The 18,558-nt window shown below is 39.0% G+C and overlaps 1 protein-coding gene across 2 annotated transcripts in view; it reads left to right on the top strand.

Annotated features, from left to right (window-relative positions):
* LOC121961985 (uncharacterized) overlaps nt 1-18,558 on the top strand; it is a 233,782-nt gene that overhangs the window by 106,979 nt on the left and 108,245 nt on the right. For both annotated transcript variants that reach the window (XR_015775785.1, XR_015775786.1), the window contains exon 6: nt 18,037-18,109. The gene's annotated coding sequence lies outside the window, so the exon portion shown is untranslated. The remainder of the gene's footprint in view (nt 1-18,036; nt 18,110-18,558) is intronic.

Genomic DNA, 18,558 nt, shown 5'->3' with positions numbered 1-18,558 from the left:
AGAAAGACGAGGAGAAAGAAAGAGAGGAAGTGGTAGAAATATATCTAAAATATGCTGATTGGCTGACTTTTATTTCCTAAAAATCAATTCCTGGGCCAAGAGCACATTCTGATATGTTTTTGTAGCTCTCATCCTTCCTTCTCCCTCAGCGTGCCTCCCAGTTTTTGTTGTCATTTTTCCGCCCGCGTCTGTATTTGCTCAGGGACAGAAAGTCAAAGCTGATTAGAATCACTTTGAAAATCAAATCAATTTTTACATTTTTTTTATTTTTTTGTAGCTCGGGGGGATGAGTCGGCTTCATGCAGTCACGGTTCACGTACTGGATGTCTGACAAGTCAACAAACTGGATTTCGTAGCTCTCTGTCAGAAAATCAAACCGTCCTGTCAATGCAAATGAAATGATTGAATCACCGTTCAAAAAAAGAGAGATAACAGTACAAATTGGGAAAAGAAGCCCACCATGCACCTCAGAGACGTTACTTTTTTGGGACTCTGGCTCAAAAAGGGTCACCACTTGTTGAGGACTTAGGGTCAAAGTATTAAATGGCTATCAGAAATAATCCCTAATTATCAATTATGTTAAATAATATATAACATTAAATCACCTCATTAGGCACCGTTTTCGATAGGGGAGAAATGATAGCCGGCCAGTAAAATAAGTGTCGTAAAATACACTAAACTATCAATGTGGAACTCAATTTTGGAAATGCAATTAGATTAACAACTATAACCAAAATTACCGCATCGATGGTGTATTCAGAATGTTTGAAAATCAGTCAGATACCCTTAAAACTTGATTAGTTGCCTTTTAATGCTTCTCTTTGTGCAGGAGATCAGTTGTAATACCTCTGAGATACGAGATTTTAAAAAGTCGCCCCTCTTAGGTCTTTAGGGTCTAGTTTTTTCAGCAGCCTGTGACAGGAAGTGCCCGTTGGTAATCCGAAATCTGAAACAGGCTTTCAGGTTCATCCACTTCCGTCCTCTTCTATCTGAGCTCAGGTTTTTCACTAAAACTCCCCCTGAAAAGCTGAATCAGATCCTGTGCTCCGGTGCGAAAACAAAGACTGCAGTGGCAGAGTTGGAGCTTTATATCCAAGTTAATGGCTTTTGGTTTTAAGATGTTTATGAGGACGAACCTCACTGTGAGAAGTAAATTGCGACCGTTTGAGTTTAGGTTTACACAAGCTTTATGTTGCCTTACAATATGATATACAGCATGTATTTATTTTCTCTCAAACTCCACCCATCCATCCACACATCCCTTTCCACATTTCCAGTAATTTGTAACTATATATATTATTCTTTATCCTCTGTGTTTGTGTGTGTGTGTGTGTGTGTGTGTGTGTGTGTGGGCTTGTGTTCCTGGAAGAGGTCAGCAGCTCACAGAAGTCATCCCCAGTCATTATAGTTTTGACCACTGCAGGGCCTTTGACCACTCTGTCACAGGTTGACCTATTAAATCTTCATACATCGAACTCCAACAACTCACGTAGCCATGTGACACTCGTCAAGTTTGTATTTCACGCGTAGAACAATAATTTACTGTGTCATCTTACTCATTATATTCATCTTCTACAGCAGATCCTAACACTGGCTGAACATAAGTTTGATTTAACTTTAAAAGGGAAAACGTCCAAAAAAACGAGAAATGTTCTGAAGTCCTGGAATCTTCCTAAAATCCTAGAAATGTTAAGAAAATCCTAGAAACATACTATAGTCCTCGAATGATATTAAAGTCCTTAAAAACGTCCTGAAATCCTAGTATTGTCCTAAAATCCTAAAACATCTTAAAATCTTTGAAATGTGCCAACATCCTAGAAATGTCCCAAAATGCTAGAAACATCCTAAAATCTGAAAAACATCCTAAGATCCTTGAAATGTGCCAAAATTCTAGAAATGTCAATAAATCCTAGAAATCCTGAGAAATGTCCTCACATCCTTGAATCATCCTAAAATCCTAGAAATGTCATTAATTCCTGGAAACGTCCAAAAATCCTTGAAATGTCCCAAAGTCCTAGAAATGGCATAAAATCCTGGAAAAGTCTTAGAAACGTCCTGCAATTCTGGTAATGTTAAAAAATCTTAGAAGCATCCTCAATTTCTAGAAATTGTCCTGCAATCTTAGAAACAACTTAAAATCCTAGAAATGACCTGAAATCCTTGAAATGTCTTAAAATCTGAGAAATGTCCCAAAACCATTGAGCTCCTCAAGTACAAACGTGTATTGGGGTTCTGCGCCTGGCGTCTGGCCTCCTGTCATTTTGCAAAAGTGGCCCCTAAACAAAGCAAGTGTCTCTGATCTGCAGTATCTGGTTACCAGTTAGAGAGTTTGGTAAAGATCAGGTAAACATAAAAAAAAATACAAAACCAAACCGCTAATCCGAACTGCGCTGTGATCGCCAGGACAAATCTGGTGTAAATCAGCTCAGTAATCCTCATGTGTGTCCCCTGCATGACTGCTGTTCATCGTCTTTATTCCTCTCATCTGTTTGCTGTTTCACTTTAACCATAAAAGCGGCGCCTCGCCATGAAATACTCGGCTCTTAAGGGCTACATCGCAGCGTGGGCACGTACGGACACAAACAGCCCCGTTTAAATCTGCACTGTGACCTTATCGCTTCACTTCTGCGCTGATCCCTCCAGGCTCCGGCTTTGAGAATTGTCATTTATTCATTTGAGTGGAAAGCTCATAAACTGAAAAACTTTCACGAGCCAAAGGAACCACTTCCAAAAGATTATTGAAGCTTATTGTGTAATTTCTAGAATAGCTAGTCAGCATTCCCACAGAGAACATTTGCTCAAAATCCAAGAAATGGCTAAAATTCTGATATCACTTTGCTAATAAGGATTCCCTCCTTTCCTCTCCTCCCTCCGTCGTTTGGGTTATGTTCAGGGTGAGCAGGGTTGTATTGGCGTCGCGGGAATTCAGCTGGCCACTATGAAACTTAATTAGTAAAGCCCAAAACCCACAGGAGTCAGGTTTCCTACCATTAGCTAAGTCCTTTTCATTCTTTTCCTTCTTTTTAATTCTCTCTCCTTCCTCTCTGAATCCTGAGTTCTCTACCTCTGTCGTGTATTTTATGTCTATCTGAACACGAGCATGACAGAAATATGACTGAAAAGCCATCGAAAACAATTGAATAATGAAGAAAACCCTCAGATACATTTTCCCTTAAGTGGCGATGTGGAAAACAGACTTTGATGTAAGGTTTCCAGTAAAGCAAAGAAAGCAAAGCATGACCACAAATATCAATATTTCGTTTTTCAAAGAGAAATCTGGATACATAGATCATATTAGTCCAATTGATTAACCTTTTAAAAAATGGACAAATCTGCTGAATTTTCTTCCAAAAACATGGTTTGAAGGCAATGAGCAACTTTAGAAGCAATTAGCCAAAAAATGAGCAAGAAAATAAGAAAAAAAATAATAAAATTACCTGAAAATTACTTTAAAAACAACATCAACAACAAATAAAATGGAGTAGTAAAAAAAAAATCAAATGAATAATTAATGGTATAGCCTGTGATAGCCAATTTACGGCCTGAAGGCAAAATCTGGACCCTGACAGCCCCCCCAACTGTCTTCTAATTGACAATAAAAATACGTAAAACAACGTCGAAATAGAGCTACTTTATCAAAACATGTGACAGTGGAGGACCCCCGCACCCTGGACAAAGGACCTAGCTAAGACCCTGATGTCCTCAACTCCGCCAAACGCTTAAAAAACTGAAAAATGTCCTATAATCCTAAAAGTGTCTGAAAATTGTTGAAACGTTTAAAATCTTAGAAACATCCTCAAATCTAGGAAATGTCTTACAATCCTAATCATATCCTTAAGAAACATCATTAAATCCTGGAATTATCCTAAAGTTATGGAAACATCCTTAAATCCTAGAAATGTCCTAAAATCCTGTAAACATGTTTGGGGCTGCGACTGGCCCCCAGAGCGGGTTAAATATTATATCATATTATATTATTTAATTAAAGCACAGCAGGTTATCTGTTCCTTCATGTAGAGAAAAATTATAACATCTGAACAAATTAATTTTCTCAAGAACTTTAGTCAAGATGATTTTTATGCTTTTCTGACAATTTTTTCCTACTTGAATAAAAGGTGAACCTCAGTACTTTACCTACGTGAAATATTTCAGTCCTCAAGCCAAAGCTGCAGGTCAGAGCGAGTTCAACGGTTAAACCGGAGCCAGAGGAGATCCCAAAACCACAGCTATGAGTGTGTTCGTGTGTGTGTGTGTGTGTGTGTGTGTGTGTGTGTGTGTGTGTGTGTGTGCAGCTGCCACTTTTCCTTGTGTAACATATAGTCACTGTGATGCATTCAGTGTCCCGTAGGAATGCGCGTCTCTGATCTGTTTGTCTGTGTGGGACATTTGTTAAAGTTCAGATGGTAACGTTGACATCGTGATTACAGACTGTAGAGTAAACACACACACACACACACACACACTCACTTCATCTCTCTATTCCCCTCATTCAGTAAAATAACGCTTCTATTTTTTTGCAGATGCACACGTATGCAGACACACACACACACACACACACACACACACACACACACACACGGTGCTGAGTGATAAATCTGTGGTTGTCTATGAATAGCCAGCTGAATAGCAGAGCTGACCAAAAGCCTGCAGCATCCTCGGCCCACAGCGAACATAAAGCCTGTGTGTTTTCCTTGAGCGCAGTGATGCAGATGTTGGCCAAAAGTCACCTCCAGCGAAACGCAGAGAGACAGCCACGTGTGTGAGTGTGTGTGTGGGTCAGAGACAAAAAAAAGGCATTTTATCTTTGTGTGTGTGTGTGTGTGTGTGTGTGTGTGTGTGTGTTACGGTAACGGTAGCCAGCCACAGGTCCTGCAGAGTTCACCAACAAAGACCTCATCATCATTATAATCATGTTGTTTGTCAACGTTCCTCCGTGGGTGTGTATGTACTTATGCTGTCATGGGATTGGCTGGTGCGAGTGTGTGTGTGTGTGTTTTTTCCTTGAAGTGATACAGATGTTGGCCAAAAGTTACTGGTTTACCTCTGCTGCAGCGAGCCGTGTATGCGTGTGCATGTGTGCATGCGTGTGTGCGTGCGTGCGTGCATGCGCGTGTGCGTGTGTATGCGTGCGTGTGTGTGTGTGTGTGTGTGTGTGTGCCTGAATACATTAGAGTCTGTTGGAAATGTCTTGAGTGCAGGTGTATGTGTGTTTAGGAAAGATGGTGTGTACAGGACAATGAAAAGTGTGTGATTTTAAATGTGTATATGCTTTGGAAAGGTTAAATGAGTGTGTGTGTGTGTGTGTGTGTGTGTGTGTGTGTGAGAGAGAGAGAAAGAGAAGGATGTGGAAAAAGTAAGACGTAACGGAAAATGAGCCCTGAGAAAGCGTGTGACAGAGGTTGTGTACAGTACTGTTACTGATTGCATTTTATTTGCTCTGTGTGTGTGTGTGTGTGTGTGTGTGTGTGTGTGCGTGAGTGCATGTGCGTAATGTTAATATAGTATCATACTGTGTTTAACCCTTAGAAACTTGAGCAAATCGACTTCATTTCTTTCAAACACCCAGGAAGAGGGCGATGAGCAATTTAACCACAAATGGCCGTTAAAGAGGCAATAAATAAACTAACACACACACTGTCATACCGCTCTGCACACAAAATTCACTTTTCAAAGTCAAGCTTTATGAAATATTATACATTAATATTATTTTCCACTTTCATTGAGTTCTTTTTTTTAACCAACATCAATCCTAATCATAAATTTCAATATTCATTAATTCAGAATCAGAAATACAAGCAAGTAGAAATAAGCACCAACATATTTAAGATATAAGAATATGAAATAGAAATATAGTAAGAGCAGACATTTGGCGCAGTATATAAATATTTAAAATAGTGTAAGTAATAATCTAAAGAATTTTAACCCTTTAAATGCCATTTTTTTTGTCATGATGCCACTATGTTTTCAGATTAAAAATGCACAAATGTGAATTATTTTCAATATACGACATGCAAAAAAGCTTTTTTTTGACTATCACAGTCTGGAATATGTCAAAGATTTGCAGAAACATTGATAGTGACAGTGCACCTGCTGGAAAAAACGTGTTTTCTTCATATGCCAAATATGGTCAAAATTACATCATCATCTGGAGAATACTAAAAATTACAAATTTCAAAACAAAAGCCCAGAATGACACCCAGAAATAATACAGTGTATGTTTTTTTATGCTTTGATGGCTGTGGGATCAAAAATAGCAGTTTGAGTAGGTTTCAGTGGTGCATTTTCTGACCTTAACAGAATAGATGTAATAATTTCGGTAATTTCTTATCGTAGGAGCTGAGCTGGAAATTCTAAGATTAAACCAAAATACACAATCTTGTCAAAATGTATGCCCTATGCATGAAGCCAAAATTATCAAAAAAATGAAGGATAAAAAGCACAAACAGTCCCTGAGGGTTAAGAACTCACCCAGTCTTGCCACGGCTGAAACGCCTGGCTGCTGAGTCCCTTCAATTTTAACATGTTAGCGCGCATCACTGTAGCATCTGGTAACCTTTGGCTGTCCTTTGTGAGTGAGTCGGAGAATCCAAGTCACTGAGAAGAGAAACAGAAAGAAACATCTTCATTTTCTATCTAATAGCTGTCTGCGAGCCGGCCAGCTCCGGCTCCATCTAAACATTATCCAACTTCACGCTGTTTGTTCCTACTCTTGGCTGTTATTTCAGCCCTAATGAACGCTAGCATGTGTTAAGCTTTCGGTTAAGTCACACGGGAGTTATTTTAAGTGTGTGTGTGTGTGTGTATTCATCCCTGCTGCAGTCATTTGCACTGCATGTAACCTCTGTCTGCCTGTATCTAGCTGTTATTTCAGCTTGTTTTGGCCTAAGTGGAGCTAACCTTTGACTAATGTTGTGTCTTGACAAATGGGACCTGGTCAGCTTCTGACCTCCAAAATACAGGGACAGTGTAGAGCTATGGTTACTCCTGGCGTTTTAAAGATCTGATTCTGCAGATTGGATTTTATGTGATCGCGGTGCTGTGCGTCCAGACTTGGCCTGAGGGCGGCTTCTGCGGCTTCGCTGATATAAATCTCTGTCCACACCGGAGAGACATCAGGCTCAGAGGTGCAACCGCAAATCACATGAGCAGTCGCTAAAGTGCTCCATCAAAACCGTTCTGTTGGTCAAAAAGGCATTTATCACACAAGCTTCAAGGTTCAAGGTTAATTTTATTGTCATTCTGTACACATCGACACAGAAGACAACTTAGAAGGTTTATTTTTTCGCTGACCACTCATCCGTGTGGCGTTCCCGACAGATCACCTGTCAGTCAAACATGCCACTAAAGTTTGGCGTCCAATCAAACTGACAACCTTAGCTGAACTCCATTTGTTCAGAAGTAATTTTGATTGATTTCAGCTGGACTGAAAGGGTGCATTCGATAAAATCTTGGGTTGTTGGGAAGAAAAGGGAATTCTGCAATCGGATTTATCCCGTTTTGATCTGGATCAAACCTCCAGCATGTGTCGTTTATTACCTTTTTAGTAAGATCTGGATCCTTGTGATCCAAAAAATACTGAAGAGTTATCCTGATCCCAGCAGGAAGGTGGATTTTAGCATCAAAGTACAGTGAGTACGTTTTTTTCAAATATATTAATATTTATTTATATTTTGCAGTGATGAAGTCAATAAAGTCAAAGACATTTAGTACAGTTTCATGAAACAAAATAATCTTGTCCCCGTTAGAAAATCCCCCAAATAGCTTTTAATATCAAAGAAAAATTACTTAATTTTAAATTCCAGTTTAATTTTATGTTTGTTGAAGTGAAACAGTCAAAAGTACTTTCACACAATTGCGATGACACTTGACTTAAACCCACTCTGGCTTTTCTACTTGTTCTTACGTAGTAGTCGTGATGCGTGATCTCGTTTAGGGCGCCTGTTAACCGAACTGGGTAACCTTCAAAAGTCTGTGTCTGGATCCAGGTCCAATCCAGTGTTGCTTTGAAAAACTGGCACAAAATTAAGATGGATTAGCTGAACCTGAATAGCAAAACCAGATAAATGAATAATTAACATTTTTTATATTCTGTTGGTGAACTTGGACTTTCTGTAGACCTTTTAACAGCTGCCATTAGCACAGTTTGCCACAGTTTATTTCCCTGGGAAAACCCTCCCCACACTTAACCCAGAACAAGAGAGTCAGGATATGCGTTGGATATACCGCCACTCAGAGTATAGACTTTTCAGTCTATAAAATTTAATAGAACACGGGTCTGCTGTAACTGAATAATGAAATAGCGCCGTAAATTTGTAAAAACGTATATAGTAGACGGAGGCAGAGCACAATAAAGTAGAACAGAACAGAGCAAGCACGCACTGACCCTTGAATGTCCTCTTTAGGCAGATGGACAAATCATTAGAGAGAGTTTTTCATTGCTGCCTATTAGCCTGCCAATAGTTTCCTTTCAACTGCAGCCAATGGTTTAAACTTTCAAAGGTACCAAAATATTAGTATGTTGAATTTATATTTGTCAATAACAAGAACTATAGCCCAAACCGCAGTTAAACCCCGAGGTGACAAATCAAACCAAACATATCAAGTGTAGGAATTTGGGTTTCTGTGGCATGTGTCACTCTAACCCTCCCCTGGCCTCTGGCTCAGATGGACGAGTCATCAGAGACATGGAGACATCCTCATATCTATATTTTATAGCCGTCTTCTGTCCTGCCAATAGTTTCATCTCAACTTAAGCCAGCGTCCTACTGTGTCTTCTGGATGCTCCCCAGCAGCATGGTTTCCACCGCAGGGCCAAACCAGTCCTAACCAGGGCTTAGCTACTTACCATTTATCCCAAGCTGCTCCCCTCAAAACAACATTTCTGGGATTCTCTGCGCTTCTGTTTGCCAAGGCGGACATGTTTGCCAGTTTGGCTGCAGCTTTAAAGGATTGATAGTAGAGAATATGCTACACGGTCTGCGTTCTGCCATTACAGCATGTCTCTGACTTGTCTGGCAATGATTAGACTGGATTTTATCAGATCATCAAATGGCTGCTCTAATTTTCTAATAAAATCAGGCTAGTGTTGTTTTTCTTTAGTTTCTCTGCTTTATTATTTTATGACAAAAAAAGAAGCAACTACACAAAACAAGGAATTAAGTAGTTTCCATAACTGTGCAACAGCGTTTGAAACATCACAAATCCGTGTACAAGGTTCGCACGGTCGTAAAAAACCTGTAAAAGTCACCGAATATGCAACGTTTTGGAAAACATAATATACCCTAAAAGTGTTTTTTTAGAAACCTGGATTATAATCATAATGTTTTCAAGGACCATCAAAAAAAGAAAAAGTTTCTGGCTGACATAAAGGATGTAGTTTTTGTTGAATTTTAAAGATTACCAGAATAAAATTACCAACATTTTTTAGAGGAAAAAGAAAATATTTTCTTTAAATATTTCTTAAAAAAGATTAAAGAACACAAAATCAGCTTGAATTTTTTTTTAAAACAAGGCCAAATTTTATTCTTTAAAAAAAAAAAATCACATTTAAAAGTTTTTTTTCTTTAAAATTGCCAAAAATCTTTTTAAAGAAAATGACAAATTTACTTTTTTTTTCTTTTATTGTCTTTAAGGCAAGTTTTCTCAAAAAAATGGCAGTAAAATATATACAACATACAGCCATAAAAATTTGCATGAACCCTGTATGTAGCTTTAATGCATTTTTAAAGTCTCCTGTTAAAGCCTGAAATAGCTGCTTGTCAAATGGCATCAGCGTCTTCCCTCTGCATGGTGAGTCGGTTGGCAGGTGTAGTTTTGGCAGAAAGGAGATGAAACGGCTCATAACAAGGTCTGTGGATTATCTTGAGTTACGGGGTCATGATTTGGAAAGAGACATTGCTATTGAGTTTATTTTTTGGCACTTTAAGTATCACAAGCTGAGTGCCATCTATTTCTATTATATTGGAGAAAAGGCAGACATCTCTACGGCCGATATCTCCAACACTCAGTAACTCAAACAAAAATAATCTCGAGTGATAAATAGCACAATAGGTGAACTGTCCCTCAAAGAGTGAGTCCATTTTCAAAGTAAATTCCTGCAAAGTGTAGCAACAACAAAACCTAATAACCTCAATCAAACAGCATAATTGTAATGACACCAGTTACCTTAACAGGAAACCAGCAGAGCGATCCACAGCAATTTCATCTCTGAACAAATGGACGTCTTGAAACTGGCAACAGGTGTAAGAGCTTAGAGGAAAAACATATGTTCACAGATCTGGACCTTCGATCACAACAGGTGCAAGAGCTTACCGGTCTATAGCTACCATAAAAAGGTCACTTCAGGTATTTCAGAGACTTCACCAAGAACGTAGCGCCAACGTTTCTAATTGTGTTGTCAGTGGAAAGTGGCGTGTGCAATCACGCCCGGAGGCTGACCAGAGTCATGTTCAGCTCTGCCAAGGTGTTTTTCACAGAGCAGCTATTTAGTTCATCTTCTATTAACACAAAGAGGCAGCACACATCGCCGCTGACGGATGATACGCAGTACGATGTGTCACTTTTGGTTTGATGCACATAAAATCTCTAGAAAGCAGCAGTTTCATCACATATGCTCCATTGAATCAGCACATAGTGGCAACTAAACCTTTATCACTCACTCTGTACTGTAGTGATACTCAATTTACAGCCAAAAAAAGCCCCTGCAAGGGTACCTGGTGGCCCCCCCAACCATGTGTTAATTCACAATAAAAATAAAGTAAGTCACACTGGGAAGTGTTTTTGTACCTTTAGTATACATAAAGTCTCATAGTGCGTAATAATCATCAAAATAGAGCTTGTTTATCAAAAAAGTGCCAGTGGAGGATCACATGCTGCCCTGTACAAAGGTTCCTGCTAAAGCCTTTATGTCCTAAAATCCTAGAAACATCCTGAAATTCAAGAAATGTTGTACAATCTGAGAAATCCTAAAATCTTAGAAATGTGTTAAACTCCTAGAAATATCATAAAATCCTACAAACATCCTCAAATGCAAGAGATGTGCTAAATTGAATTTGAATTTGTCCTTAAAATGTAAGAAATGTACTAAAGAGTTTCCTAAATCCTACAGTTCTAGAAAAATGTATGGGGCCACTGTGACTGGCCCCTGGCCTCCTGCCATTTTGCAAAAGTGGCCCCCAAAGCAAAGCAAGTTCAGTATCACTTTGATCGGTGCATTTTACATTAACTGGATTGTAAATCAGCAAAGTCCCAGCAGTCGATCTGAACCTCAAAGATTTTTTTCAAGGAAAGTAAAAACAGATAACAGCATAACAGCAAAAGTCATATTTTTTGTCTCTATTGTTTTTTCTTAGAATTGTTGACGATGTTGCACAAGAAACACAACTGATTCCAGGCCTGGACACAGAATTGTACATATCGAGTGTCAATTGTTGATCTGCTGCATTTAATCACCAAAGTTGCCCTGAAGGGGCAAATGTAACTCTGCAAGCCGACATTTCAAAGTTTGAACGGCCAGCTGGCTTTTTCTGCCAATCAGTTTGGCTTTCGTTCAGTCGCTGCCCCCCTTCAGGCGCTCATCCTCTGTGCTCAGAAATAATTCCTTTAAGTATCCAAACCCATCTGCAAACGTTGGGACGGCGCATGACGCTTTGACCTGAAACGTTTCGGCGCCCTGGTCACTTCCTGGTTTGGAGTCTTCTCCCTGCCCGCTGGATGACACTACTTTTGGACTGCGACACCATCACAACCAATCAGCGACTGGAACGGGATCAGAAAGCCAATCAATTACTGGAACGTATAGGCCCCCATTATCGGGCCTAGCCAATCACATATTTGGCACGACGTCGCCGTCTGTATCGCTGTCTTGTGTACTTCTCCCTCTCTCATTTCCTATCTGTCTTCCTCGACGTTGGCCTCTCTCTCATCTCCTCCTTTCATCAGTGTTTATCTTTTCGTCTTCTGGAAGAAACAGAGGACGAAATACCTGCGAAGAAAGAAAAGCAAGAGATAGATGAGAAGATATAAGGACAAGTGTTCCTCTCGCCTTTGGCTGACCCTCCAGGATTCCAGCTCGGGAGTTTAAAGACACGACGGGACCGTTACAGCAGCCTCTTCCTCTGCACTGATGTCACTGGAGAGGAACAGTCTCCCTCCTCTTTAAACATTTCAGCGCGACACACAAACAGACTGATGTACACTTGTACTCTAAACACCCACTGCAGACCCACATCACCTTTCCTGCTTCCTCCGTCTCTGTTAGTGTCTCTTGATCCGTCTTGTCTCGAGATTGTTTACAGGCCAAACAGAGGTCACTAAAGCCAGCAGATTTTCATTTTTTTTTACATCTACGGGTTCAGATATAAGACTGGTGTTTTTTGCACCTCAAAATAAAGGTGAAATTATCCGTGCAATACAGTATTTTACAATCACTACATATATAAAACATTCTGCAACTAATAGTTTTAAAAGCCCGAGTCATAACGACGAAGCCTGTCAGTAAAATAATATTTCTCTTCAGGTTAATAATTATAAAACACAGCTAAAGTATCATTCTGTAATAAACTTTACTTTTTATCTCAAGGGTGCCTAGAGGGAATTCTTTCAAATTTGGCACAAACGTCCACTTGGACTCAAGGATTAGCTGATTTGATTTTGCTGGTCATAGGTCAAAGATCAAGGTCAGTGTGACCCTGTGAACACAACATCCCAAGAAGGCCTTGAGAGAATTTCTTCATATTTGGCACAAACATCCATTTGGACTCAGTGATAAACTGTTTAGATTTGGTGGTCGAAGGTCAAGGTCACTATGACCTCATTTATAGTGATATCTCAAGAACACCTGAAAAGATTGTTTTAATATTATCACAAACGTTCACCTGGACTGATTAGATTTTGAAAATTAGAAGAAAAAACAAAAGTTTTAAAAAGCAGGGGAAGATTAGTAAAAAATATCCAAAAAAAGAAAGAAAATCAATAAATCAATCAATATTTTTTAAAGAAATTTCAGGTCATTTTTGTGTTTTTATATTTATTTGGTGTGCCTTTTTTTCTGGGGATTTTCTTGTAATATTTTTATATGTTTTCTGTTTTTGGTTTTTTGCTAATTTCTGGGCTATGTCTTCTTTAGTTGCTTGTTGTCTTCTCCCCGCGTTTTTGAAAGAAATCAAACCAGTTTCTCAGTTGTTTAAGGGTTAAAGCACCTGTATCTTCTGTTATTAAAAGTTCTGTAGGCACAAACCATATCAGCAGACTTGCAAACTTAAAACCGGGGAAACTGATGCTTATTCAGGTTTTAGCTGTCGTCGTGTTTTTGAAGTAGCGCAGGAGCCCTTAAGGGTTTGAGCCGCCTCCTTCCACCGAAGCAGGATGAATGACACTATTACACTGCAAAATGACGGAGCAGGAGGGCAGCCAAAAGTCAGATGTCTTTGTTTACTTTGTGTTTATACAGTGACGAGTCACCGCGCCTCGCAGCCAGCCCGTAGCAGACCTGTAATCTGCAGCGTGTCACACACACACCCACACATACAGAAAAACACGTATGCTATGCAACACACACGCAAATGGTCACTAACATGAAACACACACTGAGTCAAATGTGCGGTCTAACCCCGGATTCACCCCATTCCCATCCCATAATAAACATGACAGAGTAACAATTGTGCTGTCATGGTAACAAGGCAAACCTGAGGTCTGGTACCAGGATGTTTAGCTGTGGTTCCGATGACCACAGCATTGCTCACTTCAGAGTGTGTGTGTGTGTGTGTGTGTGTGTGTGTGTGTGTGTGCGTGCGTGTGTGTGCGTGTGTGTTCACGAGCTCAGAATGAAATCAGGCGCAGTGGACTGAGTGACTAAAGTGAAGTTTACATGTTCGTGTTTGTGTTTGACAGAGTCATGGCTTGTTCATTTCACCGGTAGAGTACACAGCAAGACAAGGAAATAATAAACACTTCCAGAGAGCGAAGCGATGCGGACCGAGACGTGACTCCGTTTTACATCTTTTCAACATCTTGCAGGAACCTTTTGTTAATTAAAAACACAAAAACAGATGAAAAATGCAATTGAGATTTTTTTTTTCTTTAATTTGAGCAATAATCTGGTCCTGATCAACAATCGTGTTCCCAAAAAGTGTTCAGATAGCCTCGAAAACCAGAGATAACAAAGAAAATTCAAAGGAGCCCTAAAGACGTATCGTAGGTGTATTGGTGGTCAGCTAAATAACCAAATACAAAATGTAGGAATTGTTAGAAGAAAAACACTTTAAGGCTAAGTAGAACAAATGTAGCTCAAATTAACGCCACATGGTTGTTTGCCGCCACGCACGAGTCAAGTTACACTAACAGGTTACATTTATTGTATTTTACTGCTCTGTTTCACTTACTAATTGTTATTATTTATTCTAATTACTAGTTATTTTGTGCGCGTGTGTGCATTGGCAGATATGTATATATAAGTATGCATACATATATGTATGCCTTTATGTGTATATGTAGGTGTTCTTGAGATATTGCGTTCACCAGAATGGGGTTGACGTACGTAAAGACGGGGACGGACCAACGAATGAAACCATACCGTCTCCAGGGTCGGCTATTGCCGGCATGGAGCCATAAAAACGTTTAGTTTTTTAAGTGAATTAACAGAGGTAATGAGCACAAGCAATGCAGATTACAGGAAATTTTGTATTTTTGCATTCTGCAAATATTGTACAGCTCCTTTAATCAGACAGTTTCATATTAAATTTGGAGTCAGAGTGTCTGCATCCTCGAGTCCTTGAAACTTGCTTAAACCCTTGCACAGTGTAATCTAATAATTTAATCATTGTCTTGCTATGTTCAAATAACAAAAAAATGGTTTACTTGCTTTTTAAAAGTGCAAAATGGAAACTCCTCGGCTCTGCAGACTGTGTGGTGATGTTCATTACAGTTGTTGACATTTATTATTGGTTATTGAGTGCCCCTTTTCTGAGAGAGCAGTATCTTTTATTAGCCTGTATGGAACATTATTCATTTGTCAGGTTGTTAAAGTGCATAATCATATTGCTGGGCCACTGCAGTGCGTGGGCTCGTTTAATAAGTGCAAGCTAGTTTTCTGGTTTTTATTGGTCTGTGCGGAGTGTAAGCAATTGTCAGGTTGGTAAAGAGGCAGAAAAACATATTCCAGTTTGCGGTTACAGATTATTAGTAATGATAGAAGCAGTTGTTATGAACTACAGAACAGCACTTCTGATGCCGTCGGGTTTTGGCTGAAGTCATGTGTCTGCGGCTGTGATTTGGACGTGGAGTGAGTGAACCCCACATCCCTCCTTCAGTCCTCGCACTCCTTCACCTATCACGCCATCTCGTCGTCTCGTTTTTCTCTGACTCACACCATCTTTTCTTCTTTTTAATTTTACTCTGCTCTGTCTACAATGAGAGACATTATTTTGCAACCATTACGAAAGCTTTGGTCGGTAGCATTATGTTTTCATTAGGTCTCAATAATGCCCTTCGGTTCTGACACAAATGTCCACTTTTTCGCAAAACTTTTTCTTTTTTTTTTAAGATAGTGATTTTTTTTTTCCTTTAAATTTTTTGGGGATTTTAAATAAACTTTAGGTTTTTTTTTTTCTATGAAGCTGATATGCAATTTTATTTTCTGTAAAAATCCTTGCTGATTCTTTAAAACTTTTTTTCTTTTAATGTTTTTGGTGATTTTTCCCAAAAAAGTCAATATTTTACCTGCTTTGGGGGGGAATTTTTTTTTTCCTTTTCATTTTGTCTCAAAACTTTTTTTTGCATTTCAAATTTGGCACAAACATCACTTGGACTCAATGCTAAACTGATTAGATTTAGATTGTCAAAGGTCCCTGTAACCTTTCATTCATCTCATTCTTGTAAACATGATATCTCAAGAATACCACGAGGGGATTTCTTGAAATTTGGCACAAACATCCACTTGAACTTATTAAAATATGGTGATCGAATGTCAAAGGTCAAGATCAAGAATTTGAACTGTAATTATGACAAAAATTCCCACAAATGTCATATAGGAATATAGTGATGAAGTAAGGATATTAACTTCAAATTTAGTGCCTTGAGGATTTTTTTTTTTAATTTAGCACAAACGTCCATTTGGATTCAACAATGATTTTGGTTTAAAGGTCACTGTGACCTTGGATTTGTCTTATTATGGTGAAAGTAATAACTCAAGAGTGCCTTGAGGGAATTTCTTCAAATTTGGCACAAATGCAGACTTTGACCTATGGTGAAAACATCACTTTTTTCACATTGATTCCTCCTCCAATCTCTCCATTTATTCCTTCCTTCACTTCTTTTTTCCGTGATCATCTCTAATGTTTTCCTCTTTTTTGGTGCTGACCTCTTTATTTTTGTCCTCTCATTTTCCTGTTTATGCCCTCGTCCTCTGTTCCTCTCTACTTTCTTTCCATCCCTCTTCCTTGCTGTTACCTAATTTCACCTCCATCTATTCCTCCGTTTCTCCTCGACCTCTGACCATCAGCCCATCAGCCCATCAGCCCAGACAGACCACAGACATCATTAGCGACATTCATGGAAATCCGTCTCGGAAAAATAACACGCGGCGGTTCCAACTGTCCTCAGCAGACCCGTTAAATCACACAATTCTTGAATTTTTCAGTTTCTGGTATTCCGTCTGTCAACATGACGTGTTATTTCCTGACAGGGAACATGACGAAATTGACAGATTTTTCCAAAACAGGTTGGAGAGGAAGCCTTCTGTGGTCGTAGCGTTGGAGGGCATTGGCGCGGAGGGTCAGTGTGTCACGTAGTCAAGACAAAAACACTGATGTGGTGACTTTGTGGGTTCTTGAGTCAGTGAGGAATGTGTAAGAGCGGTCAAAAACAGAGACATAAACCTTCTATCTGCCAGTCAGCTGGCAGTTCAGTGTGTCGCCCACAATGAATAAAAAAACAACCTTATGACAAAAACAAAAGCTCTCTTTCAAAGTAATTTACTGTATAAAAAAGTACCCGATTCATTTGTTTAAACTACACACTCTAATTAACTTTGAAAAACGGTGAATGTTTGGACATAGAAAATGTTTGCGTGGCACATCAAAGATCTCTATAATGATGTTGCTAATGTTCCCTAAGAGTTATTTCTGGAACATTAATATGATTGTATTATGAGCTTGTTTCTCTCGTGTATTAGCATTAGCATTGCATTGAAGTTACAGAGCTCAGCATCTGTTTCTCTTAAAGATAAATGTGCAGTTTTTGAAAAAAAAAAAAAAGGTTTTAAAAGGATAATTAGAGGATGCTGGAAATGCCTTCAGAAGTAATGTTTTCTTTGGGGGAAAAAATGGTGATATTGTTTTTCTTTTATATATTTTTTTCCTTTCATTTCTTTTTAAAACTTGTGGCACTGTGGATTTTTTTTCATGAAAACCATTTTTGCATTTTGTTTTTCTTTTTCTTAAAAAAAATTTTTTTTTTTTTACTTTTTGGCATTGTCTTCTTTTTAAAACGATTTGTGATATGTTTTCCTTCAAAGTTTTATGGTGATTTTTTTAAAACTTTAAACGTATTTATTATTATTATTATTTTCCCTTTAAAATGTTTGATGATGTTTTTTTCTTTAGTTTTTTGGGGGTTAATTTTAAAAATGAATTGGAAAAATTGGGGCTTTTTTTCATTAAAAAAAGTTTTACAGAATTTTTTTTTTTTTTTTTTAAAGAAAACATGCCTTCCAACATGTGGACCCGTCACAATGAAAATACCAAAATTACATTTTTTATTATAGCCAGAAACTGCAGCAATCCTTGAACACCTTGAGCCCATCATGTGGGACAAAAAGTATTTGTAGCTTTGGGGAGGCTCAAAAAAAATTTTTTTTTTTAAATCAAAGAGCAACCCCCCCTCTTCTGATTAATAAAGAGCAGTCCCTTAGGCCTGATCTGGGGCTGTTTCTCATTCAGGACTAAATCCTGGGACATTCAGGCCTAATAATGCCACTGCTGTTGTACCCTTTTTTAATTAAAATTTGTACATCTTTTTCTTTTTCTTTTTTTTCTCCAGGCATCGTCCATGAACCTGACAGGACAAAGATGTTGCCCGTCTGGCCCTCAACCCCCGAGAAGCTCTTTCAAAGGTCAGAAACATTTTCATCTTGTTATGGTTGTGACTTTGATTTGCTCCCTCTAAAAACTAAACCAGAGGAGCAGGGCGAAGGTGGAAGTGTTCCCGCATGGTTACAGAGGCAACCATCAGACGTACTGGGCTTACACACTCATTGCACCACTGGTATGTGCTGGTGGCTGACACACACACATAGAATAATAAGCATGGCCAAACCTTCTCTGATTCACCGTCCCCTCCCTTCCTGGTGTATTACCCGCTGTCACTCATCGTCAGACCGTCGGTACTGAAGCCCGTCCAGGATAAGCAAGCGTCGGCCCATTCTGTCCTCGCCTCGCTGTAGAAAGTAACTGCTCTTTGTTAGTGTACGAACTTTGGCTGGAAGGAGGAGTATAACAAACAGTCAAAGGAGCTGCGATATGAGTTATGACCGTAGTGAATCATACCTTTTTACTGCTTAAA

This window comes from Plectropomus leopardus, chromosome 23, assembly GCF_026936395.1.
Source record: "Plectropomus leopardus strain MGB_pleo_1.0 chromosome 23, ASM2693639v1, whole genome shotgun sequence".
NCBI lineage: Eukaryota > Metazoa > Chordata > Actinopteri > Perciformes > Serranidae > Plectropomus > Plectropomus leopardus.
This window is presented reverse-complemented; position numbering and strand designations above follow the sequence as displayed.